General features: G+C 40.3%; 1 protein-coding gene and 1 pseudogene across 2 annotated transcripts in view; one reads left to right on the top strand and one right to left on the bottom strand.

Annotated features, from left to right (window-relative positions):
• LOC120780973 overlaps positions 1–20,349 on the top strand; it is a 30,511-nt pseudogene extending 10,162 nt beyond the window's left edge.
• Positions 1–25,428, bottom strand: part of LOC120780465 (nephrin-like) — a 791,640-nt gene that overhangs the window by 589,597 nt on the left and 176,615 nt on the right. The gene's annotated exons all lie outside the window — the stretch shown is intronic.

The raw sequence follows: 25,428 nt of genomic DNA, 5'->3' as shown, positions 1-25,428 counted from the left end.
GACCCTACATCTGACTCTTTTAGTTTTAGGACTTACAAACAACCGTTATGTGAACAAAACTATAATACTCTCCTTAGCAACTTTGTTGCGAGAGTATAAAAATCTAATATATAAAATTTCCATGCCACAATGTTAGTTACCGTACTCCTTCGAAACGGTTTTACCGATTTTCACCAAATTTTATATACGTTTTCAGTAGGTCTGAGAATCGACTACTATCTATTTTCCATACCCCTCAGCGATAAGGGTTGATCACCCACCAATTTTTTTTTAAATTTGTTTTTTTATAATGTGGCATTAAAAAATACATACCACCCTAAAGTTTTACTTTTTTATCACCAAACCTTTTTTATTTATAGCCGTTTTAGTAAAATAATTATTTTTCATCCCGCTCGATAGCTGATCAATTATAGTGTTTTTAACTGTACTTCGATTAAAAACTTAAATTTTTTTTTAAGAAAATAAGCATTTATTTTTATTATTAAAGTTTAATCCTGATATATGCTTAGCGTTACCAATCTTAGATTCGTAAAATTTGCCGAGCCTTTATTGGTGAGTGAAGTGCCACACTATACCATAAACTGAAACCGGTCTCCTGTTTCACTCACACAATAAGGCTTCTCTCACTCCCTTTTTAGTTTTCGGCCATCATTATTGTTTATGTATCAAGTGCAGTAATAACGTTTAAAATTATCATATTGCTATCTCAATGTAATTCTCATAATAACTATTAATTATTACTATTTTATTCATAATAACAAAATGATTAATTTTAAAATTATTTGGCACGATTAGTTCAGTTAATCAAATTTTAGATAAACAAGTGATTTACATAACCTTAAAAGTACTCAACACGTGTCACGAGCTCCAACCAACAACGGCTTTTGTGCTGTAAGTATACTTCTATAATATAACAAGTAAGGAAGGGTTAAGCTCGGGTGTCACCGAACATTTTAAACTCTCGCATGATAAAGTGATAATCGAGATTTCATTATCCGTCATTTACATATTTTTTTATTTTGCTGTAAAATTAATTAGATTAGATAAATTTGTGGAGGATGGAGTCATGTGTAGAAGTTCACGCAAGTTAGGAAAGTTCTCTGATCTCCAGTCACTTGGGAGTGGCCAGAAACGATTCTTTTACACATGGCTCAAGCAGCTCACTACTTCCGGTCTTTGACCAAGTATCCTCTGGGTAGCCTAAGAACATCCGTTCGAAGGCGAAACATTCCCTACAAGGGTTGTGCGCTGGGTTTGGGACCCGCCACGTAAAAAAACACCCCCAGTGAAGAGCTATAACCAGCCTCGGATGAGAGACCCCCCTTTTGATGACGACCATGGCAAACGAAATAAGGACTACGAATTGAGGTCATGCACCTGGAATGTCCGGTCCCTTAATTGGGAAGGTGCCGCTGCCCAGCTGGTTGATGTCCTCGTAAAAACAAAGGCTGACATCACCGCCGTCCAAGAAATGCGATGGACGGGACAAGGACAGAGACGAGTAGGTCCTTGTGACATTTACTACAGTGGCCATATAAAGGAGCGCAAGTTTGGTGTAGGATTCGTGGTGGGAGAGAGACTCCGTCGCCGAGTACTATCATTCACTGCGGTGAATGAACGTCTAGCCACAATCCGCATCAAAGCGAGGCTCTTCAACATATCGCTGATTTGCGCCCACGCCCCGACGGAAGAGAAGGACGATGTGACCAAAGATGCCTTTTATGAGTGCTTGGAGCGCACTTATGAAGGCTGCCCCCGGCACGATGTCAAAATCGTACTTGGCGACTTTAACGCCAGGGTGGGCAAAAGAAGGTATCTTTGGCACTGATGAGTTGGTAAATTCGGCCCTCCACGACGAAACATCCCCAATGGGTTGAGGCTGATTGACTTCGCCGGGGCCCGAAATATGGTTATCTGTAGTACTAGATTCCAGCATAAGAAGATTCATCAAGCTACCTGGCTGTCTCCGGATCGAAAAACTACCAACCAGATCGATCATGTTGTGATAGATGGAAGACACGTTTCCAGTGTTTTAGATGTGCTTGCGCTCCGAAGTCCTAACATCGACTCGGACCACTATCTTGTTGCAGCTAAGACTCGCACCCGCCTCTGTGCAGCAAAAACGCGCGCCACCAAACACGAGGAAGGTTCGACGTCGAGAAGCTGCAATCACAACAGACAGCCGAACGATTTTCTACTCGGCTTGCACTCCTGCTCTCTGAGAGCACTCGTCAACAACTCGGTATAAGGGAACTGTGGGACGGCATTTCAAACTCCTTACGTACAGCTGCAACCGAAACCATTGGTTTTCGGAAAGTGCAAAAGAACAGCTGGTACGACGAGGAGTGCCGTGTCGAAGCGGAGAGAAAACAGGCTGCCTACCTCGCAACGTTACGATCGACCACTACACGTGCGGGATGGGATAGATACCGAGAGTTGAAGAGGGAAGCGAGACGCATTTGTAGACAGAAGAAGAAAGAGGCTGAAATGCGTGGTACGAAGAGCTTGATAAGCTGGCCGACAGGGGGTAATGCTCGAAAAATTCTACGAAAAATGCGGCGGCTTACGGAAGGTTTCAAGACCGGAGCATATCTTGTAGAACCCCAAAGGTGATCTAGTCACTGATGCCCAGAGCATACTTAAATTATGGAGGAACACTTCTCCAGCCTGCTGAATGGCAGTGAACGCACAACACCAGGAGAAGGAGAACCCGATTCCCCAATCGATGACGATGGAGCAGACGTTCCATTACCCGACCATGAAGAAGTTCGAATAGCAATTGCCCGCCTGAAGAACAACAAAGCGGCAGGGGCCGACGGATTGCTGGCCGAGCTATTCAAACACGGCGGCGAAGAACTGATAAGGTGCATGCATCAGCTTCTTTTGTAAAATATGGTCGGACGAAAGCATGCCCAACGATTGGAATTTAAGTGTGCTATGCCCAATCCATAAAAAAGGAGACCCCAAAATCTGCGCCAACTACCGTGGGATTAGCCTCCTCAACATCGCATATAAGGTTCTATCGAGCGTATTGTGTGAAAGATTAAAGCCCACCGTCAACAAACTGATTGGACCTTATCAGTGTGGCTTTAGACCTGGCAAATCAACAACCGACCAGATATTCATCATGCGCCAAATCTTAGAAAAGACCCGTGAAAGGAGAATCGACACACACCACCTCTTCGTCGATTTCAAAGCTGCTTTCGACAGCACGAAAAGGAGCTGCCTTTATGCCGCGATGTCTGAATTTGGTATCCCCGCAAAACTAATACGGCTGTGTAAACTGACGTTGAGTAACACCAAAAGCTCCGTCAAGATCGGGAAGGACCTCTCCGAGCCGTTCGATACCAAACGAGGTTTCAGACAAGGCGATTCCCTATCGTGCGACTTTTTCAACCTGCTTTTGGAGAAAATAGTTCGAGCCGCAGAACTAAATAGAGAAGGTACCATCTTCTATAAGAGTGTACAGCTTTTGGCGTATGCCGATGATATTGATATCATCGGCCTCAACACCCGCGCCGTTAGTTCTGCTTTCTCCAGGCTGGACAAGGAAGCACAGAAAATGGGTCTGGCAGTGTACGAGGGCAAGACGAAATATCTCCTGTCATCAAACAAACAGTCGTCGCATTCGCGACTTGGCACTCACGTCACTGTTGACAGTCATAACTTTGAAGTTGTAGATAATTTCGTCTATCTTGGAACCAGCGTAAACACCACCAACAATGTCAGTCTAGAAATCCAACGCAGAATAACTCTTGCCAACAGGTGCTACTTCGACTGAGTAGGCAATTGAGAAGCAAAGTCCTCTCTTGACAAACAAAACCAAACTCTATAAGTCACCCATAATTCCCGTCCTGCCTATATGGTGCAGAGTCTCTACGATGTCAACAACGGATGAGTCGACGTTGCGATTTTTCGAAAGAAAAGTTCTGCGAAAGATTTATGTTCCTTTGCGCGTTAGCCACGGCGAATATCGCATCCGATGGAATGATGAGCTGTACGAGATATACGACGACAGCGGCATAATTCAGCGAATTAAAAGACAGCGGCTTCGCTGGCTAGGTCATGTTGTCCGGATGGACGAAAACACTCCAGCTCTGCAAATATTCGACGCAGTAACCGCCGGGGGAAGCAGAGGAAGAGGAAGACCTCCACTCCGTTGGAAGGACCAAGTGGAGAAGGACCTGGCTTCGCTTGGAATATCCAATTGGCGCCACGTAGCGAAAAGAAGAAACGACTGGCGCGCTGTTGTTAACTCGGCTATAATCGCTTAAGCGATTCCTACGCCAATTAAGAAGAAGAAGATAAATTTGTGTACTTTGAGTATTGAATTGTATTTTAATTTCCTAATGTATACATAAGTATATTATACAGAGAAGGCATCAGATGGAATTCAAAATAGCGTTATATTGGAACAAGTCGTGGTTGTGAACCGATTTAACCCATATTTCGTACATGTCATCAGAGTGTTAAGAAAATATTATATACCGAATTTCATTGAAATCGGTCTAGTAGTTCCTGAGGTATGGTTTTTGATCCATAAGTGGGCGACGCCACGCCCATTTTCAATTTCTAAAAAAAGCCTGGGTGCAACTTTCTTCTGCCATTCCTTCCGTAAAATGTAGTGTCTCTGACGTTTTTTGTTAGTCGGTTAACGCACTTTTAGTGATTTTCAACATAACCTTTGTATGGGAGGTGGGCGTGGTTATTATCCGATTTCTTCCATTTTTGAACTGTATATGGAAATGCCTAAAGGAAACGACTCTATAGAGTTTGGTTGACATAGCTATAGTAGTTTCCGAGATATGTACAAAAAACTTAGTAGGGGGCGGGGCCACGCCCACTTTTCCAAAAAAATTACGTCCAAATATGCCCCTTCCTAATGCGATCCTTTATGTCAAATTTCACTTTAATATCTTTATTTATGGCTTAGTTATGACACTTTATAAGTTTTCGGTTTTCGCCATTTTGTGGGCGTGGCAGTGGGCCGATTTTGCCCATCTTCGAACCTAACCTTCTTATGGAGCCAAGAAACACGTGTACCAAGTTTCATTAAGATATCCCAATTTTTACTAAAGTTACAGCTTGCACGGACGGACGGATGGACAGACAGACATCCGGATTTCAACTCTACTCGTCACCTGGATCACTTTGGTATATATAACCCTATATCTGACTCTTTTAGTTTTAGGACTTACAAACAACCGTTATGTGAACAAAACTATAATACTCTCCTTAGCAACTTTGTTGCGAGAGTATAAAAATGAATTTCTAGATGTTCGTTGAAGTTTAAAGATGGTTTTTACGGCGAGAAAAATTCATATAATTGCCGGAAAACCCCTAAAAACAGCCCTTTTCTTTTTCCCATACAAACAAATGAATATTTGTTTTTTCAGTAGCGCGAAGGCTCGAGAACGGCTGAACCAATCCTGATGAAATTTTCAGAGGTTGTTCACTGCAGATCGGGGAAGATATAAAAATAAAAGTACCGCATGCTTTTTTTGAGGAAAGGTCGAAAAATTGGAATAGTCCAAAATGTAACTTTTTTCATAATCGTTCAAATTTATCGTTTGCTTTCTTTATTCCGGCTGTTCAAAAGATATATTATTGAAAATTACTCAGTGAAAACGTTATGTGTGTTTCACACAAAGTGATATTTGTTACGATGCCACAAAGAGGTCGCGCTAATATCGGTAGGCGTTCTTTTTGGCATCAACATACATTGGCAGCCCAAAGCACATGATCGAGTACTCCCAGGATGCGATGACATGCGAGTGGAATTATGGATCGCGGTCAATCAGCAAGCGATCGTCACGATGTCACAGCACGACTTTTCAAATAACAGTTACGATGTTTGATAGACTTTATCTTGAAGCAACGTATATGTGGTGCTGTTCAATGCTCTATGTACTCTGTTGAGTGGATTGTGGATGGTGGATGGTGGTTACACCAGATCAAATTGATAAAATCGAAGCGATGAAAACCAATATGGTTCATGGACCTTGCAGGCACCACAATCTCACTTCGGTTTGTATGTCTGACAATAAATGCACGAAACACTATCCACGTGCTTTTTTCGGAAACGCAAACTGGAAATGATGGATATCCACTCTATCGGCGTCGTGAAATCAATAAGATACGTTTGTAAGTAGGTCACCAACCGGAAGCAGCATGGCGGTTATTGGTCTTGAATGAAACGGTTAATACGTGAGCTGCAATAAAGCGCTTTAGAGGATATTTACTTTTGCAATTCATGAACATTTTCCGACTGTTGTGCATCTCACAATTCATTTGGAGATGGCCAAAGAGTGTATTTCAACCCAGAGAATACAGTATAGCCAGTGAAAACAGCGCCAGCAACAAAATTAACATTGACGAGTTTTTTCTCAATTTTCGACAGTAATCCATTTGCGAAAATATTGCTCTATTCGGAAATGCCCTGATATTCTACATGGAATGCATCATCGATGATATGGTTACGCATAAAACAAGGCCAACCAGTAAATGGACATCCAGGTGTGTTCTCAATTCACGCATTAGGACAAATTTACACAATCCACCCGAAAAACGACGATTGCTTCTATCTTCGGTTGCTATTGATTAAAGTACGCGGTTCAACTTCATTTCAGTCATTGCGTACTGTGAATGGTACGTACTGTGCAATTTTTTGAGAAGCATGCCAGCAAATACAATTGCTGGAACATTATAATCACTGGAATCAAATGATGGACGCTGCCATAGCTACTTCGCATGCCACTGAAGTTGGCACACTTTTCGCGATGATCAATTTTAGGATACGAACAGAAATGACATTGCCGAAGACATTTTACATCGTATCCGCTAAGTGTTGGAAATGGGCAAATTCCGGTTGATACTTCCAGTGGCTTGATATCACTTCACCTACCTTTTGTCAATACACATCAACGAAAGATGTACTCATAACGAATGTTTATCCGAACGGAGGCCAAATTATCATAGCTACGATTCCTTGAGTGCACTGCAATTTCAGCTGCCAAAAAAACCGATGTTAATGACTTCATTTAGGACATTCAAAGTCAAATCCCGGGTTTTTTTTTTGACAACGAAAACGGCGCCGTGAATTATTTAGTGGAATTTCAAAAGTCCTATAGTCCTGACGGACGACAGCGCTAATATGCATTAGCGGGCTTAATTTACATTTACTTGCACATTTGACCCATGTTAATACAAGTTTGTAATGCACAAGAATTGCGTGCATTTAGCAAAATTTGCCAAATTTGAGTAGGCAACACTGCTAAAAAATGGACGATTTTTGTTATTTTTGACAGATGTCGCTTGAAGTCTGCCGCCTCCTTTGCGTTTACAGCATCAGAGGTAAGCAGTTTTATATATATATACTAAATTATGTGGAAGTATATTAACAAAAACTAATTTTAATATATTTAGTTAGCACAAAATAAACAACGCACAGTTTGCTATCAATTTTTCTATTATTCTTAACTTTTTCGCACTCTTTTTCCGCATTACAATCAATTATTGCTTTTAATTTCACTCTATTATTTTTTAACGTTGTTAATACTAAATGAATTTTTCTGTAAAATTTATATTGATTTTCCAAAAATAAAAAAATGTCTATTAATAATTTATCTTATTCATTTTTAGATCACTTTTTTTTAAATAAATGAACAAATTTCACTATCAGCTGTCTAAATGCACAAGTCTACCGTCTGCCACCGTAAAATTACAATGCATATTTGCGCTGCTTAAGGCGCATTAATTTTGCTCGTCTGTCAGGGCTATTACTATGCGGCCGCATCATTTGCGTCTCAAAGTTGAGTCTGTCATTATTATGTTTCGCAATTTTCATGCGCCGAATCTGTGTAATGGAACTCGACTGATTGTAACGCAGCTATCGAATACTAGGTGGCAGAATGCTCGATTCCTTTGAGTTCCAACGATTTGACATTTCAGTTCAAACGTATTCCGTTTACAGTGAAAATTGAATTTGAGATGACAATCAACAGGACACAAGGATAGTCGAATAGGGTGTGGCAAAAATTTGGAAATGCTACGTTTTCACACGGCCTGCTATACGTGGCCTGTTCATAAGTTCGAAACCCATCTTCTTTATACATTTACGCACCGGAACAGAAACCAAAAAATATTGTTTATCAAGCTGCGCTACATTGAAAAAAATCTAGAAAAATCGCAAATAAATGATTTGAACACAAAATATAGTACATTTAACTGTTTTTTATTTCAAAACACATAATTTCACGCAAGACAACACCTGCGGGGTCAGCTAGTAAATTTATAAAATAAAAAATCTGAGATAAAAACAAGTATTCAGAGCAGTAAAGTGTATATAAATACAAAACCCAAAACTCTGTGAAAAATTAATGAAAAAAACAAGAAAGCAATTCTAACTCTTCTAATAAAACGTAATAAATATAAATAAATATAAAATGGCTTAAACTAAAAACAAACAAACAAAGAATATGTACATACATATATAACAAACATAAAACAACCATGTAAAAAAAGCGCAGTGTGCTAAAATTAAACAACAAAAGTGTAGCGGCAACCAAAAAATATACATACACATATGTATATGTACATAAAATATAATAAAATTATTTCCAAAAATCAGAAAAGAGATGACAAATAGTTAACATTATAAAAACACAAACAACAAGAAGGAAATTACCTTAGGTGAAAATAGAAATATACTTACATGTATTTAGAATAAATTTTCGATATCTAACTAAAAAAGTAAATGCAAAATTTGAAAATAAATAAACGGTGCTGTAAAGTAGCACGAAATATTACAAAATAAATTTATTAAAGCTTATACAAAAACGTCAGTTTAACAAAATATACATAATTTGTAAGAACTATACAAAATAGCTATTAACACATATATAATATTAGCACAAACATTTCGTGCATACTTGGGTACAAATAGCGAATTGATCTCTTTAACGAGCTTTTAATTGCTTAAGAACAAAAACATAATCATAAAATCATAGAAACAATTTGTGTATACTTATGGAAAAAGCGTATTGATATCTTCAACGACCTCTCAATTGCACAAAACATATGTACATAAGTACCTTCACACGCACACACATACATACATACAAGTCCAAGTGTTAGTGTGTACCTACATATATAACAACGTAAGAACCTAAAAAATATACATAAAGAAAAACTGCGTATTCAATAATTAAATTAACAAATTGAATAACAAAAACTTTAACATATAATATAACAAAATGGTAAATAACGAAAAAAATTTAAATACACCTGTAGGAGCTACACGCTCAAAACAGGTTGTTAAATTTATTTCACAATGTGACAGTTCATTAAGATCCTGCTCTAGATTTGCCTCTTCATGAAAACTCTGAATCGGCATTAGAAATCAAATATAACATTTTTCGGACTCGTCTCTAAGTGGTTCATGACGCCATAGTATGTAGAGTCTGACGACTCAGATCTGCCACATAATTTTAAATAATCGGCTTACGACATTTGCGAAAATTGCTTAGACCAATATGAAGAAATAAACGCAATGATCTCCGATCAATTAAAGCTAATAAAATCAATTGCACGTACTCCTCATCTGAGAGTAGAGCTGCCACAAATAGAAAGTCAAAAGGCAAGTTTAGGCATCCCCGTCGAAGTGCCCGCATGTGACACAGAAATATTTTTTGGAGGTTATGAAGAATGGCTGTCCTTCCGGGACATGTTTACAGCCGTATACATCAACCATACCAAACTATTGAAAGCGCAAAAATTTTATCACCTCCCATACAAAACTAAAAGTCAAGCAGGGGTAATATGTAGTAAAACAGTTCGCTCTTAATGACTATAATTTCATTTTGGCAAAAACGCAATCCTTCACATATGAACAGAGAAAGCAAACGTTGTGCGAACCATGTAAAAGAGGGCATAAACTTAAATCTTGCGAGAAGTTTAAAAACTTTAGGATTAACGAACGAAATAATTTTGTCAGGTCAAAAAGACTCTGCAAAATTTGCTTGTCACTTGCCCATACATATAAAAATTGCAAAAGCAAATTTAATTGCTTATATTGTCATAAAACACACCACTTCATTACAGCAGATATCCCAACTCACTCCAAATAAGCGCTTACACAAAAAGAACCACGGGTTCAATTGCAAAAGCAAATCACGAAATCCACAATTCTAAAAATTGCCAAGAGACGCAAAGTGGACTAGTTACAGAACCAGTTACCACCATTCCAACTCAAGTTGAGGACAAATCCCTTAACTTCCAACCATAACAAACAAAACTAAAGAAGATCAGTATTGTTAGGACTTCTCTAAGCCACAGCTACTCGATTCAATAATGGCCGCCAAAAACGATACAAAATCCTGATACAAAAATCTTGAGTTATATGAGGTGCTACTACTTGCCAAATTAATGCAAACGCACTTAAACACAACATATAACAGAATTGTCTCAAAAGGATAGAGAATCGACACTTCTCATAAAATATTGCTTAATTAATAGTTTCCTAAATTCTCAAATTGAATAAATAAAACATAAAGTCAATGCTCGTAGACTAACAAAAGCAGAGGTAGCTCTTATCGTCCCTACATAAGTGCTCTTCTTAAGGGTAGTTGATGGGAAGCTGTTGTACAACTGGAACATCCCACTGAAAGAAAAAACTTTTAAAATTACCACATGCCGTTCGCAATTCACGGCCACTCTGCCGTGGCGTCGCGATATTTCATAATAATAAAGAAAATGCAAACAATGCAAAACTGGGGCCCCGTATGTTTAAATGAGTTAAGCCTCCCCCCACTCTACCTGGAAAAACTGGCACACCCTAACAATACACCATACTCGTACACTAACATAATTCACCACACTTAAGAATAATATCACACGCAATAACTGAGAAGAACATGCACGAAGACATCGGACAACCGCAACTAAAAACAAAGGACTGGATCATCGCGCTCGTCCGCTCGCCATGGATTTGACTTTTTCTTGACCCCGTTTAAACATGAACAATTTTCCGATTTGGCCCATTATGTTTTCAGAAGTAAGTATTCCATTAATTACAGAAGGTTTTATAGTATGTATCATTTTAACATGTTATACACTACTGTGAACAAGTTGAAAGGTAAATTTGGTTCATTTCATCTCCTTCAAAGTAATCCCCTCCCACTGCAATACACTTATGCCAACGAATTTTCCAGTCATCATAGCACTTGGAGCCTTCTTCGATTCAGCTTTTATATCCTCAATTGACTCAAAACGGTGTCCTTGGAGGGGTCAAGAGAATTTGCCGAATAGCCAGAAGTTACACGAAGGTAAATCAAGCGAATGCGGTGGTTGCGGCACGATATTAGTTGAAAATGTGGCGAAATGATCACAGATAACTAATGCAGTATGATATGGTGAATAATCGCACTTCTCTGTTCATTAATTCAGACATAGTAAAAATCGTGGAACTCACTTTTAGAGCCTCATAAAACGAGGCGCATCCCAAATACTGTTGAATATTTTGACGTGAAATTTAGCACAGATGTCACTAACAGTACTACCAACTTACAGAAAAAAAATTTACCGATTCGAAAAACACGCAAAGTATAAATTAAAAATTCACCTTTCAAGTACGTCATGAGTGGTATTATGTGATGTAATTATATGTCTGCGGTATGTCGGAAAGGATATTTTCAATTCGTGAGAATTTTCTAGTTCTTTAAGTAACCATATTTGGTTTTTAAATACGTTGATATGCTCTCTGTTGCCTGAACTTTCATCGGAGTGTGTTACTATTATTGATGATTTCGTAATGTTCGTTCTGCCTGATTTGTATCTGATTTCGTGGTCGTATTCTGCTAGGATGACTTTCTATCTTTTAAGTTTTAAATTGCCGTTTTTGTGGCTTGCTCCGTACGTTAGGTGTTGGTGATTGGAATTGTCATTTTTAACTGATAAAGCAGTCGTCTCAATGTCAGATTCTTATAGATTTAATGGAAACAGCTTTTCAGATTTACTATATTACTGAAAAAAATTACTTTTGCCTAGTTGTGCCAACACTTCATTTATCTCAGTGATTGGGCAACGATCGTCTATTGCGATTGAGTTAAGCTTTCTGAAATCTATAACTAACCTGTGTTTTTTCGTGAATGCGTCCTGTTTTTTTGGAACGATCCAAATGGGTGAATTATATGGGGAACGGGAAGGCCTTATGATTCCTTCGACCAGCAATTCTTTTATTGGCTTTTCTACTTCTTCTTTTAGAGACATGGGGTATGGATAATACTTTGTATAAACTGTTGTAACGGAGTTGGTTCTAATATTCGCAATGACTTTTGTAGTATACAAAAGTTTTTCATTATGGTCTTAGAAAAGGTCGAAATGTTTGAAAACTTTTCATGTGGTTATCTCGGATAATGACGTGATTTAAGTCTTGTGACGATAGTTGTTTTAGTTTTATTCCATATGAGTCTTTTATGGCCATGAAATTATCTTTAGTATGAATGTTTGCGGATAGTATCATACTTTAAGAGTATTACTGCCAAGTATTGCATGAAAAGATGTGAGAGAAGCTGGATATTTGGTAGGCTAAACAGGTTGGCGTACGTACGATGAGTGATTTCTATTCTACCACTGAATTTTCAAAAATGTTCTTGTCATTTTGGATTTTCTTTTTTGCCATATGTTGCTGTATGTAATTTTTGTTAGATTCTGTGTCCACTGAAATTTTAATCGTGTCACCACTCTAGGTTCTACAATATATGTAAGTAAGGCAAGGAAGAGTTTTTCAGCCTAAATAACAAATGTCTGAAAAGTTGTTGTTATCGTAGTTGTACTGATCGTGTTTGTTAGTTTTGGTATTCAAGATTTCAAAAGAGTAATATTCATTGTGGTTGTCGAACATAAGTTTCCGGAAAAGGAGCTTCGGCGCGCTCTACGCTCGTATTTACTTAAAAATTTCTTTATTGTTTAGTTGGTGGACGTGTTAGATGAGATTTTTCCTGTCTTTTCCTTGCTTATTGAAAATTCGGCCTATTCGTTTACTGCATTCGTCCTTATGCTAGGATCGATATTCACTGGCTCCGGTTTCGGTTGTGATTTTGGTGGTGCTGCTCGTGGAGGTTGGTTATAATATGGGCTATGTTGCTGTGTTTTTTGAGAAGGGTTGTGGGTTATGTGTTGGTGGTTTTTGCTGTGGTCTCATAAAGGGGCTTGGGTTGTGGAGGTATTGCTATGGTATTGAACATATTTTAGTGGGTCTATATGATTGTATAGGCGATGGCAGATATGCCAACTCCGGGATAAATTGATGAGGTTTAGTATGATTCCTTGGTGGTAGTGGTAGTGGTGACTTAAAGTTCTAATCATTAAATCCATTTCGATAGTTAGCATGGTTGCTTCTGAACTTTCGATTTTCCAATTTGAGATTTCTGTGCTTCTGTAAGGTCTCTTGTTTTTTTTATACCCAACAGTCGTGGAAGATCTCCATTGAGAATGTATGAAGGGCTTTTATTCTGTATGATTCAGTGAGTAGTCGAACGGACTCTTGGTTAACGTCTATGCAACCTATTTAGCTTAGCTTGATCAAAGGATAAATGCGAGTATTGGAGGATGGAGTCATGTGTAGAAGTTCACGCAGTTGAGCAAAGTTCTCTTATTGCCATTCACATGAGAGTGGCCAGAAAGGATTCCTCTACATATGGCTCAAGCAGCTCACGATTTCCGCACTGTGATCAGGTATTCTCTGAGTAACCAAAGAATATCCGTTTGAAAGCGAGCTAAAATGAGAAGGCGAAACATTCCCTCCCCAGGACTGTGTCCGCCACGTAAAAAACGACCCCAATGAAAAGGAAACAACAGCCTCTGATAAGTGACATAACATGCACCTGGAATGTCCGCTCCCTTAATTGGGAAGGTGTCACTGCCCAGCTGGACAAAGCCAGAGGCGGGGCGCAAACTCGGTGCGGAATTCGTGATGGGACAGAGACAGAGACTCCATCGCCGAGTACTGTCATTCACTCCGGTGGTTGAACGTCTAGCCACGGTCCGCATCAAAGCGGAGTTCTCCAACATATCACTTATTGGCGCTCACGCTCTGATGGAAGAAAGGGATCAGGTGACTAAAGATGTATTCTATCAGCGCTTGGAGCGCACCTATGAGAGCTTCTCCGTCACGATCAAAATCGTGCTCGGTTACTTTAACGCCAGGGTGGGCAAAGAAGGTATCTTTGGCACAACAGTCGGTAAATTCAGACTCCACAAGGAAATATCCCCAAACGGGCTGAGGCTGACCGCATTCGCCGGGGGCCGGAAATATGGTTATCTGTAGCACCATTTTCCCGCATAGAAATATTTACCAAGCTACCTGGCTGTCTCCGGTTCGAAAAGCCACCAACCAGATTGATCATGATGGGATAGACGGAAGAAATGTTTTCAGTGCTTCAGATGTGCGTACGCGCCGAGGTCGTAACATCGACTCGGACCACTATCTTGTTGCAGCCAAGATACCCAAATGCCTCTGTGCAGCGAAAAAACACAAAAGCAAACACAAGGAAGGTTCGACGCCGAAAAGCTCCAATAACAACAAACAGTCGAACGATGTTTATCTACTCGGCTTGCACTCCTGCTCTCTGAGAGCACTCATCAGCAACTCGTTATAAGAAAATGTGTGACGGAATTCAAGCTTTTTACGTAGAGCTGCAAACGAAACCATTAGTTTTCGGAAAACGCAAATACTACGCTGGTACTATTAGGATTACCTCCTCAGGGGTACCAAGTGCCGTGTCGCAGGGGAGAGAAAGCAGACTGCCTACCTCGCAACGTTACGATCGACAACAGTACGTGCGGAATGGAATAGATACCGAGAATTAAAGAGGGAAGCGAGACGCATTTGCAGACAGAAAAAGAAAGAGGCCGAAATGCGTGAGTACGAAGAGCTTGACAAGCTAGTCGACAAGGGTAATGCTATAAGATTCTACGAAAAGATGCGGCGACTAACAGAATGTTTCAATACCGGAGCATACTCTTGTAGAGGTGATCTAGTGTCCGATGCCCAAAGTATACTAAAACTATGGAGGGAACACTTCTGCAAACTGCTGAATAGTAGTGAAAGAATAACGCCAGGAGAAGGCGAACCTGGTTTCACAATCGATGACGATGAAACAGACGTTCCATTGCCCGACCATGAAGAAGTTCGAAAAGCAATTACCCGGCTGAAGAACTACATACAAAGCGGTGGGGACCGATGGAGCATGCATCAGCTTTTTCTGAAATACAGTCGGACGAAAGCATACCTAAAGACTGGAATTTAAGTGTGCTCTGCCTACTCCACAAAAAGAGAGATTCCACAATCTGCGCCAAATACCGTGGGATAAGTCTCCTCATCATCGCGTATAAGATTATGAATATAGAGCGTTTTGTGTGAAAGATTAAACCCCACCGTCAACAGCTCTCCAGGTATTCACCATGTGCCAAATCTTCGAAAATACCCGTGGAAAGAGAATCGACACACACCACCTCTTCGTCGACTTTATAGCTGCTTTTGACAGCACGAAAAAGAGCTTTCTCCAGACTGGATAATGAAGTGAAGACCATGGGTCTGGTAGTAAACGAAGGCAAGACGAAATATCTGCAGTAATCAAACATTCAGTCGTCACACTACCGACTAAGCTCTCATGTTACTGTTTACAGTTATAACTTTGAAGGTGTAGATAATTTCGTCTATCTTGGAACCAGTGTCAACACCAACAATAATGTCAGCCTCGAAATCCAACGCAGAATAACTCTTACCAACAGGTGCTACTTCGGTCTGAGTAGGCAATTGAGAAGTGAAGTCCTCTCTTGACTTCGACGCATTACCCGACGGGGGAAGCAGAAGAAGAGGAAGGCCTCCACTCCGTTAGAAAGACCAAGGCTTCGCTTGTTATATCCAATTGTTGCCACATAGCCAAAAGGGGAAACGACTGGAGCGCTGTTGTTAAAATATTTAAAGATATTAAAGTGAAATTTGGCACAAAGGATCGCATTAGGGAGGGACATGTTTGGACGTAATTTTTTGGAAAAGTGGGCGTGGCCCCGCCCCCTACTAAGTTTTTTGTACATATCTCGGAAACTACTATAGCTATGTCAACCAAACTCTATAGAATCGTTTCCTTCAGGCATTTCCATATACAGTTCAAAAATGGAAGAAATCGGATAATAACCACGCCCACCTCCCATACAAAGGATATGTTGACAATCACTAAAAGTGCGTTAACCGACTAACAAAAAACGTCAGAAACACTAAATTTACGGAAGAAATGGCAGAAGAAAGTTGCACCCAGGTTTTTTTTTTAAATTGAAAATGGGCGTGGCGTCGCCCACTTATGGATCAAAAACCATATCTCCGGAACTACTAAACCGATTTCAATGAAATTCGGTATATAATATTTTCTTAACACTCTGATGACATGTACGAAATATGGGTTAAATCGGTTCACAACCACGACTTGTTCCAATGTAACGCTATTTTGAATTCCATCTGATGCCTTCTCTGTATAATATACTTATGTATACATTAGGAAATTAAAATACAATTCAATACTCAAAGTACACAAATTTATCTTCTTCTTCTTAATTGGCGTAGGAATCGCTTAAGCGATTATAGCCGAGTTAACAACAGCGCGCCAGTCGTTTCTTCTTTTCGCTACGTGGCGCCAATTGGATATTCCAAGCGAAGCCAGGTCCTTCTCCACTTGGTCCTTCCAACGGAGTGGAGGTCTTCCTCTTCCTCTGCTTCCCCCGGCGGTTACTGCGTCGAATATTTGCAGAGCTGGAGTGTTTCCGTCCATCCGGACAACATGACCTAGCCAGCGTAGCCGCTGTCTTTTAATTCGCTGAATTATGCCGCTGTCGTCGTATATCTCGTACAGCTCATCATTCCATCGGATGCGATATTCGCCGTGGCTAACGCGCAAAGGAACATAAATCTTTCGCAGAACTTTTCTTTCGAAAAATCGCAACGTCGACTCATCCGTTGTTGACATCGTAGAGACTCTGCACCATATAGGAGGACGGGAATTATGGGTGACTTATAGAGTTTGGTTTTTGTTTGTCAAGAGAGGACTTTGCTTCTCAATTGCCTACTCAGTCCGAAGTAACACCTGTTGGCAAGAGTTATTCTGCGTTGGATTTCTAGACTGACATTGTTGGTGGTGTTTACGCTGGTTCCAAGATAGACGAAATTATCTACAACTTCAAAGTTATGACTGTCAACAGTGACGTGAGTGCCAAGTCGCGAATGCGACGACTGTTTGTTTGATGACAGGAGATATTTATCTTGCCCTCGTTCACTGCCAGACCCATTTTCTGTGCTTCCTTGTCCAGCCTGGAGAAAGCAGAACTAACGGCGCGGGTGTTGAGGCCGATGATATCAATATCATCGACATACGCCAACAGCTGTACACTCTTATAGAAGATGGTACCTTCTCTATTTAGTTCTGCGGCTCGAACTATTTTCTCCAAAAGCAGGTTGAAGAAGTCGCACGATAGGGAATCGCCTTGTCTGAAACTTCGTTTGGTATCGAACGGCTCGGAGAGGTCCTTCCCGATCTTGACGGAGCTTTTGGTGTTACTCAACGTCAGTTTACACAGCCGTATTAGTTTTGCGGGGATACCAAATTCAGACATCGCGGCATAAAGGCAGCTCCTTTTCGTGCTGTCGAAAGCAGCTTTGAAATCGACGAAGAGGTGGTGTGTGTCGATTCTCCTTTCACGGGTCTTTTCTAAGATTTGGCGCATGATGAATATCTGGTCGGTTGTTGATTTGCCAGGTCTGAAGCCACACTGATAAGGTCCAATCAGTTTGTTGACGGTGGGCTTTAATCTTTCACACAATACGCTCGATAGAACCTTATATGCGATGTTGAGGAGGCTAATCCCACGGTAGTTGGCGCAGATTTTGCGGTCTCCTTTTTTATGGATTGGGCATAGCACACTTAAATTCCAATCGTTGGGCATGCTTTCGTCCGACCATATTTTACAAAGAAGCTGATGCATGCACCTTATCAGTTCTTCGCCGCCGTGTTTGAATAGCTCGGCCAGCAATCCGTCGGCCCCTGCCGCTTTGTTGTTCTTCAGGCGGGCAATTGCTATTCGAACTTCTTCATGGTCGGGTAATGGAACGTCTGCTCCATCGTCATCGATTGGGAATCGGGTTCTCCCTTCTCCTGGTGTTGTGCGTTCACTGCCATTCAGCAGGCTGGATAAGTGTTCCCTCCATAATTTAAGTATGCTCTGGGCATCAGTGACTAGATCACCTTTGGGGGTTCTACAGGAATACGCTCCGGTCTTGAAACCTTCCGTAAGCCGCCGCATTTTTCGTAGAATTTTTCGAGCATTACCCCTGTCAGCCAGCTTATCAAAGCTCTTCGTACTCACGCATTTCAGCCTCTTTCTTCTTCTGTCTACAAATGCGTCTCGCTTCCCTCTTCAACTCTCGGTATCTATCCCATCCCGCACGTGTAGTGGTCGATCGTAACGTTGCGAGGTAGGCAGCCTGTTTTCTCTCCGCTTCGACACGGCACTCCTCGTCGTACCAGCTGTTCTTTTGCACTTTCCGAAAACCAATGGTTTCGGTTGCAGCTGTACGTAAGGAGTTTGAAATGCCGTCCCACAGTTCCCTTTATACCGAGTTGTTGACGAGTGCTCTCAGAGAGCAGGAGTGCAAGCCGAGTAGAAAATCGTTCGGCTGTCTGTTGTGATTGCAGCTTCTCGACGTCGAACCTTCCTCGTGTTTGGTGGCGCGCGTTTTTGCTGCACAGAGGCGGGTGCGAGTCTTAGCTGCAACAAGATAGTGGTCCGAGTCGATGTTAGGACTTCGGAGCGCAAGCACATCTAAAACACTGGAAACGTGTCTTCCATCTATCACAACATGATCGATCTGGTTGGTAGTTTTTCGATCCGGAGACAGCCAGGTAGCTTGATGAATCTTCTTATGCTGGAATCTAGTACTACAGATAACCATATTTCGGGCCCCGGCGAAGTCAATCAGCCTCAACCCATTAGGGGATGTTTCGTCGTGGAGGCCGAATTTACCGACCGTAGTGCCAAAGACACCTTCTTTGCCCACCCTGGCGTTAAAGTCGCCAAGCACGATTTTGACATCGTGGCGGGGCAGCCTTCATAAGTGCGCTCCAAGCACTCATAAAAGGCATCTTTGGTCACATCGTCCTTCTCTTCCGTCGGGGCGTGGGCGCAAATCAGCGATATGTTGAAGAACCTCGCTTTGATGCGGATTGTGGCTAGACGTTCATTCACCGCAGTGAATGATAGTACTCGGCGACGTAGTCTCTCTCCCACCACGAATCCTACACCAAAGTTGCGCTCCTTTATATGGCCACTGTAGTAAATGTCACAAGGACCTACTCGTCTCTGTCCTTGTCCCGTCCATCGCATTTCTTGGACGGCGGTGATGTCAGCCTTTGTTTTTACGAGGACATCAACCAGCAGGGCAGCGGCACCTTCCCAATTAAGGGACCGGACATTCCAGGTGCATGCCCTCAATTCGTAGTCCTTATTTCGTTTGCAATGGTCGTCATTAAAAGGGGGGTCTCTCATCCGAGGCTGGTTATACCTATTCACTGGGGGGGTTGTTTTACGTGGCGGGTCTCAAACCTAGCGCACAACCCTATGCAGGGGATGTTTTGCCTTCTCACTTTAGCTCGCCTTTAAACGGATGTTCTTAGGCTACCCAGAGGATACTTGGTCAAAGACCGGAAGTAGTGAGCTGCTTGAGCCATGTGTAAAAGAATCGTTTCTGGCCATGGAACCCCTGAGGCGATCATAAGGTGTTGCATCCCTTCTTTGTAGGTATGCGATGTGAGCGTTGTAGGTTATAATACGTTTTGGGTTAACAAAAAACTGCTGTTTTTTTAAACCTGTCGCGCCTACTGGAACAATATATCCCACCTGGATTCGAAAATCTATATATTTTTAAAACATTTAAAAAATATTCAGAACGGTGAGTTTTATAAAAATTTCAATTCTTGGGGTGTATTACCACAATATGAGTTTAATATGGGATTTATTTGTCCCAATATTGTTTTTTACAGATGTCAAAAAGAAGTACACAGAAGAAGAGATGGCAGATATATAGTATTGTGCGAAAGCTTCGACGATGAAGATTTTAGTCTTTCTGAGAGCAGCTATGTAACTTCGTCAGACGAGGTAAATATTACTGAAGCGGGCGAAGATGGCAGGGATGGTACCTATTCTGAATCGGACGACGAAGAACAGCCTGAAGACGACTTAGGTTCAATTTCCGCAGAGGAAGAAGAACTATGTGAAAATGCCGCAAATGAATCAGTTACCTAACGGAAGGGGTGAACTTTGAACCCAAATTTGAAATGCCTTTGAAAAGAGATTTGCAAGTTCTGATCTTTTCCTTGAGGAGCTGTCGAGTTCAATGCATTCAGAAAGCTTTTCCCAAAAAGTTTGTGCATTTTCATCGTACAGTGTACAACTCAGCGAATAAGAAAACTGAATAGAGAGGAAAATGCTAATTGGGCCCTAACGGATGAACATGAAATTTTGGTATTTCTAGGTGTATTAATTGTCATGCACTACAATCATTTACCGTCTTTACGGGATTATTGGAGCAAACAAGTGTCAATGGGAAATTAATTGATAAAAAATAGTATTTCTCGTTATCGCTTCACATTAGTTTCTTCGAAGTTATATTTGAATGATTGCAACGAACCAAACAATGCTCCAAAAGATTACTATTTTGCTGAAGTCATCGCGTGCATGAAAAACCGCTTCATGCGTGTAAGAAGCGACAGTCCATTTCAATCCATCGACGAATGCATGGCAAAACAAGTAAGGGTGTCACCGAACATTTTATACTCTCGCATGATAAAGTGATAATCGATATTTCATTATCCGTCATTTACATATTTTTCAAATACCGTATTTTTGTAAAGTTTTATTCCGCTATCATCATTGGTTCCTAATGTATGTACTCGTATTATACAGAAAAGGCATCAGATGGAATTCAAAATATTGTTATATTGGAAGAAGGCGTGGTTGTGAACCGATTTCACCTATATTTTGTACATGTCATCAGGGTGTTAAGAAAATATTACGTACCGAATTTCATTGAAATCGGTCTAGTAGTTCCTGAGATATGGTTTTTGGTCCATAAGTGGGCGGCGCCACGCCCATTTTCAATTTTTAAAAAACGCCTGGGTGAAGCTTCCTTCTGCAATTTCTTCCATAAAATTTTGTGTTTCTGACGTTTTTTGTTAGTCCGTTAACGCACTTTTAGTGATTTTCAACATAACCTTTGTTTGGGAGGTGGGCGTGGTTATTATCCGATTTCTTCCATTTTTGAATTGTATATGGAAATGCCTGAAGGAAACGACTGTGTAGAGGTTGGTTGACATAGCTGTAGTAGTTTCCGAGATATGTACAAAAAACTTAGTAGGGGGCGGGGCCACGCCCACTTTTCCAAAAAACTACGTGCAAATATGCCCCTCCCTAATGCGATCCTTTGTGCCAAATTTCATTTTAATATCTTTATTTATGGCTTAGTTATGACACTTTATAGGTTTTCGGTTTTCGCCATTTTGTGGGCGTAGCAGTGGGCCGATTTTGCCCATCTTCGAACTTAACCTTCTTATGGAGCCAAGAAATACGCGTACCAAGTTTCATCACGATATCTCAATTTTTACGCAAGTTACAGCTTGCACGGACGGACGGACGGACGGACGGACAGACAGACATCCGGATTTCAACTCTACTCGTCACCCTGATCACTTTGATATATATAACCCTATATCTGACACTTTTAGTTTTAGTACTTACAAACAACCGTTATGTGAACAAAATTATAATACTCTCCTTAGCAACTTTGTTGCGAGAGTATAAAAACTAAAAGGACGATTTAGTCTAAAACAATACAAGCCCATGAAGCTAATTAAACGCGGTGTTAAAATTCGGTTGCGATGCGATGCAACGATAGAATGTACGTACGATTTGAATGTATACACTAGCAAAGATATCACTCCAAATCTTGCTGGCACACTTAGTGAAAGGGTTGTTACAAAGTTGGCTAGTACTATCCGTGAAAAGGAAGTGGTTATTACATTCAACCGATTTTTCACATCAGTTTCACTAATGAAAACTATTCATTTTCCTACGATTGGAACATATATGCGAAATTGAAAGGAAACTCCGGAGTTCGAGTCGCGACTAGTACGTCGGCAAGGTCAGTTCCAAATAAGCTATGATGTTATAATGGCTACGCGTCGGATGGTTTCCAAGGAAGTACTGCTAACTGCCACAAGCCAATAATATCCAATATAGACAAAAAAACAAAAGAATGATAAAAGGGAACAAGATGATTGTCCCTCAGCTATTGTGGACTACAATCGTATAATGGGCGGCGTAGACCTGGCCGATCAAAAATTAGCGGTATACGAGCTATATCGAAAATCTCAGAGGTGGGGGAAGAAAGTATTTTTCAAAGTACTGATGCTTTCCACAATAAATGCTTGGATTGTTCACAATGACTTCAATCGCAAGGAAGGAACAAACACAAAAAATAAAAACTCGTCGGATAGGCGGAAGACCAAGTAAACGTACATGCACTGAATTATTGAATATAGGCGATCGTTTACCAATAAAAGGGCTTTCTCGACGTCGTTGCGTACGGTGCACTTCTTTACAAAAGGAAATAAGAACGAATTACATTTGCTATTGGCTCCGAAAGTAATAATTCACTATGTTTAAACGGCTTTACTCCCTAATAAATAAATGTTTTCCCAGCAGAAAAGCTACAACATTATATAATATATATACATATATATAATATTTCATAATTAATAGTTTTTCAACATGAGACATTCTTATAGAGACTTATATATAAAACCTTATTGGGATAAAATGTCCCAGGAAAGGACATAGCGATTTCTTAAGTACGCAGAACATGTTTTTTTAACGTTATTTGCACATTTTGGAAACAAAATGCCACAAAAATATCCTGGAAACCGAAATAGAACTCCGACGCGAAAGGGTTAAGACTTGTTATTACACTTTCTGCACACGTTGTTCGCGTGGGATACAAACATAAGAATTTCGTTAAAGCATCTCCTAACAAAATATGATTATAGGATTTGTTGTTGTTTGCCTTGGGCATATGTACATAGTCTATATGATTTGTCCTGACAGGTTCGTCGTCTTTGACTATTGCCGGCTTTCCTGTCTGTAATAATATATTATATACAGCTCCTAATCACTTTCTTCTGAGTCTTCTAAGTTGAAAAATTTCCCTGTCTATTAGCTATTCGAATAATTTCATCCACCATCTATGCTGGTACCACTATGAGATCCCTAATTTGATCCTTATAGAGTACCTCCCGTTTAATATATAAACATTCGTATGTCCTGTATTCCTTCTCCTAGTTGACCTTGCTGAAGGCGATAAAGCACCGCATCTTCCAAAAGAAGTCAGGATACCCTACTGAGCGCGTCAGCCTGCGTTAGTTTGCTATCACTTCTATGTTCAATTAGATAATCAAAATCGTGTAGGAAAAACCCTAAGTGGCTCGTTCGTTTTCCTTATTGTCAGTGTGAATGGGTTATAGTCGATAATTGCAGGTATGCGCACGATTTTTTCCGAGCCTCTACAATGGCCAGCTCCTCCAACTCATAAGAGTGATATTTTTCTTCCGCAGATGTGGTGTTGCGACGCATACAGGGTTTGTCTGGAAAGTAATAGGACTGATTTTCTTCCGCCGCACAGTGGCATTTCGGCGGAAAAAATAGGATTTTTCCACTTTCCAATTTCAAAATTTTAAAGATTTTGTTTTGTAAAGAAATATTTGGATAAGAAAAATTCAACAAGGTTTTTTGTAAAAAGTAAAATTTTATAGTTAAGAAAACTAACAGAAGTCGACGGAAAATTATTCAATAAAATCAGATTAAAATTATTGTCCAAATAAAGAATTTTTTTTGTGTGTAAGTTTATAGCTATGGCTTTTCTTTTATTTTTTAGTGAAAATATAGCACCTACTTGTTTATAAAAAAAAAATTATTGAAATTGGCAAAGTGAGCTAATTTTTATAATTTTTCAAAAATCATACTAAAAAATATCAACTTTTCATTTTTGATGGAAAAAAACTTTATGTGCTTTGCCTTGCTTAGCCCTCTTACTATAAAAAAATGAAAGTTCCGAGTCTGTACTTTCAATTAAAAAAAAAAAAACAACCGCCAATTACCGTCCCTTCGATAAAGTCTGATCGAATTTCCGCAAATACTGATGTCTTCAACAGACTTCTTATAACTTCGGATCCTTACATAAGTAGCTTAAGGCGTCATTCGAACAAAATTTCCTTAGAACTAAACTAACTAAAGGTATAAATAACGTCACTTTGTGTTTAAGTTTATTTTTTTTTCATCAGGAGAACTCAATTAAGAAGTGTCCCGAATTTCAAGTCCCTAGGTCCAAAAATAAAAAATTGTGGCAATTGCAGTTATATGGGAGGTGGATGTGGCAGAGGGCGGTTTTCCAAGAATTTTTCAAAATTTCTTAATTTAGTCCAGAGAGGTGTTTCTGTAAAGTTTCATTGTTGAACGACCACTCCTTCTATTTTTTTCCAAGAAATGTATGGAACGGTGCCACTGTGCGCCGCGGGGGTTCCTACCTGCTGGTCAGTTGTCTCCAATCGGTAGAGCAGAGGCACGCAATTAAATTCTGTTGAAACTCGGTAAATCTGCGACAGAGACGATTGATATATCAAGCAGGCTTACCCAGATGTTGCTTTAACAAGAAGTGGTGTGTTTCGGTGTCATCAGGCCGTTTTGGAGGGCCAGGAAGAGGTCGCTGATGAAGACTGGAAGAATGAGCAAATCCAAGAGGAAAGATGATCTTTGCCTTTTTTGACATCTAAGGCACCGTCCACCATGAATTTGTTTCTTATGGATAAACCGCCGACGCACATTTGCGGAGTTGCTTGACTTACATATACATATGTATTTTTACCGACCATTGTACAGCCAAAGCATTTTCTGCAAATTCCTTAACCCACTCTTCCACCTACACCACTAAACAGACTTAACGAATATTGAATGTCGCGGAAAGTGAACGGTGTACGCTCAACGAGGTTAGGGCACACCGTGCAAGCTGGTTCTCCGACGTTCGTACTGTCCTCCTCACTTTCGCTATCTGCCATTAGTCCAAAATATGCACATAATGTATCCGGTAACGTAGCCTTGCGTCCCTTTGTTTATAGCTCTAATTCACTCAACTTGGGTAACCGATAAAAAAATGATGTCCCTGTTAATACCAAGTGTCAACCGTGGCCTTACAATATTGTAAAACTATATAAGTAAATGTTATCAATACACAGCGGTTTATGATAAAATAAGAATATGAATTTTAAAAACAATTTT

The sequence above is a fragment of the Bactrocera tryoni genome, unplaced genomic scaffold (assembly GCF_016617805.1).
Source record: "Bactrocera tryoni isolate S06 unplaced genomic scaffold, CSIRO_BtryS06_freeze2 scaffold_25, whole genome shotgun sequence".
In the NCBI taxonomy this organism is placed as follows: Eukaryota; Metazoa; Arthropoda; class Insecta; order Diptera; family Tephritidae; genus Bactrocera; species Bactrocera tryoni.
This window is presented reverse-complemented; position numbering and strand designations above follow the sequence as displayed.